We start from the raw sequence: 3,219 nt of genomic DNA, 5'->3' as shown, positions 1-3,219 counted from the left end.
CTTCACCAAACAACAAATTAGACCTACTGTAGGACCCCTAACTTAACAACATAGACCTAACTACGCATTGTCTACCTGGCCTGCACACAAATGTAGGCCTATAAATGTGCCCTTTTGGGGATGTCTGATAGTATTTCTCATTGTCTTAACGCTGCACCACTAATAAGTTGTGGAGCTTCTCAAAGCAAATCTCTTCACCTCTAACAGCATGTAATCAAAGTCTAATCAAAATCAATTGCAAATGAGAATAACTCCTCAAAGTATTTGTAAAATATTTCCAGCTCTCACCCTTTCGATAACCACTCGGCACAAAAGGGAAAAACGTAATGTGCTGATCCAGTGGAAATGTCAAAACACCTGATTACTTCTTATCCCTTTCACAAATAGTCTACAGCTGTGTCGGTCGAGAACTCACTGGCACGGGAAACTGAGGGCCCAGAATATTTTATACAATGTTTCAAGTTCGTTGTAGACAGGCCATGTGATTTATAGGACAGTTATTAGCAATGTTTTTGTTTGTTGCCATGTCATAATGGCAATAAAAGTTATTTAGATTTGTATAATTTTCATTTAGATAGAATGTAGATTAATCACAGACAATGATTGAGATACTATTATCAATTAAATTAAACTGTTCCAGTAAAATGTGAATATGAAAATCATAACTGGCACGCAGATCAGTAGAAATGGTAAGATACATTTGCACTCCAAATGTAGGTTGCTGACTGCTTGTGTAGCCGATTACCAGCAAAGTCAGAATTTGTGAAGGACAGCAGGAGGAGGTGGATCGGAAAGAGTTTCTTCTCTTCTGGTTGGGCTGTATTGATGTAATGGCATGAAAATAAATGCTGAATATTATACAATGACTTATCAACAGCTCTAACAATTTGACCCCCACAGGAAATCTACACTGGCAATTGTAGAATATACTATATAGCCTAGAAACCTGGTTAAACTATCATTATGACATCATGGATGAATTCTAGAATATACTATATATCCTAGAAACCTGGTTAAACTATCATTATGACATCATGGATGAATTCTAGAATATACTATATATAGCCTAGAAACCTGGTTAAACTATCATTATGACATCATGGATGAATTCTAGAATATACTATATAGCCTAGAAACCTGGTTAAACTATCACTATGACATCATGGATGAATTCTAGAATATACTATATATCCTAGAAACCTGGTAAAACTATAATTTTGACCTCATGGATGGCCAGTTCTTGTATTCATAGTGTAGTGAATTCAGGGGGTAGCCCTGAGCTGAACTCAAACCTGGGTCCAGCGACTGTCAAGCCAACACCTTATAACTGTTATGCCAAGATGTCTGAACTTTTTGACGAGGTCGCTAGGTGTTGGATTACGGTTGAATTTGAGAGTGGTTACATTTCTCCAGCCCCCATCCCTCAGCTGTTTACCAAACCAAGTCTCTGGGCAGCCATTTTGTTGCTGTTTAAATACTAAGTTGTCCCTTTAAAAAAGCCACACAACAATCAATCAACCAATAAAAAGCTGTAATTCCACCACTATTTTGCTAATAAGATGATGGATGGGGCTGGAGAAATGTAACTACTTTCAAATTCATAGACAGACCTATGGATGCAAGGACTGACCATCCATGATATCAACATTATAGTTTTAACTATGTTTTGAGGCTTTACAGTGTTGATTTACATTGTTTCTATACATTGAAGTAAAAAAGCTTATTTGGTGTTCTGATGGGGTACAACAGTTGAACTAAGCTCATGAGGCATGTGTTATATTCTTCAAGAATCAATGGCTATAAATAAATAATTAAAAAATCAAAATATGGATGTGGTAAATGCAGATTTCCCCTTTAACACCACACATCCTTCCAGTTCTCTGCTGCCAGTGACTGGAGCGAATTTCAAAATTCGCTGAAGCTGGAGACTTATATTTCCCTCACCAACTTTAAACATCAGCTATCTGAGCAGCTAATCGATCGCTGCAGCTGTACATGTACTTTTCTGCTCTTTAGCACACCAGTATCTCTACTTGCACATCATCATCTGCTCATTTATCACTCCAGTGTTAATCTGCTAAATTGTAATTCTTCGCTACTATGGACTATTCATTGCCTACCTCATGCCTTTTGCACACACTATATATAGACTTTCTTTTTTTCTACTGTGTCATTGGCTTGTTTATTGTGTTATTGGCTTGTTTATTGTTTATTCCATGTTATTCCATGTGTAACTCTATTGTTGTTGTCTGTGTCACACTGCTTTGCTTTATCTTGGCCAGGTCGCAGTTGTAAATGAGAACTTGTTCTCAACTGGCCTACCTGGTTAAATACAAAAAGTCTTAACTTTTGACACCATGGCGACCTGGTTAAACTATCATTATGACATCATGGTCACCATGTTAAACTATCATTATGACATCATAGCCACCTGGTTAAATAAAAAAAATAAAACAGTTCAACAACTGCAGAGTTTGTGCCTCTGTTTTTAAGACAGTACTTACTAGTGTTAATCAGGGCCCGTTCATCGTTAGAACCATTGGATGCCTTAAGATGCGTTTGGGAAACCGAGGCCAGATATTCAGTTTCCTCCTCCTCCTTTTTGGGTGTGACAGTCATCTCCTCCTCCTCTTTCACTCCCAAAACTGCATCCTCCTCTCCTTTTACTGTAACATCCTCTTCCTCTTTCAATCTGAACGCATCTTCCTCTTCTTTCACTGTAACGTCTTTCTCTTCTTCTTTCACTGTAACAGCCTCACCCTCTACTTCTTGTTTTACTGTGATATCCTTCTCTTCCTCCTCCTCTGATGAGAGCTTCTTTCTCCGTCCAGCAGTCCTCCTCTTCATTAACAAGAGAGTAGCTTAGTGACCTCATGGTTGGAGATGTTAGCTAGCTAGGCTAATGCTAACTTAACCAGCCCGCTAGATGAATAATGAAAACAATAACGTAAATATGAAATTAAAACGGATAACTAACTAGGCGACAGAAGTGGTTTTAAAATACAGTGGCAAATATACACTAAAGCGTCTAAAGAGCTTTATTGGTTCGTCTATTTTGGCTAGCAAGCTAGCAAGCTACCGAGGTGGCTGAATTACTGTTGCTGCTGTTGAAAGAAGCGACCCGTCCACTAGATTATACGTCACAGTAGCAGCATTGCCTTAAAGTCGCAGACCGCAATCTGCTGACTGGAGTGGGCAACACAATTGAGTAAAATGTAA

This window comes from Salvelinus alpinus, chromosome 2 (genome assembly GCF_045679555.1).
Source record: "Salvelinus alpinus chromosome 2, SLU_Salpinus.1, whole genome shotgun sequence".
Classification (NCBI taxonomy): domain Eukaryota; kingdom Metazoa; phylum Chordata; class Actinopteri; order Salmoniformes; family Salmonidae; genus Salvelinus; species Salvelinus alpinus.
This window is presented reverse-complemented; position numbering follows the sequence as displayed.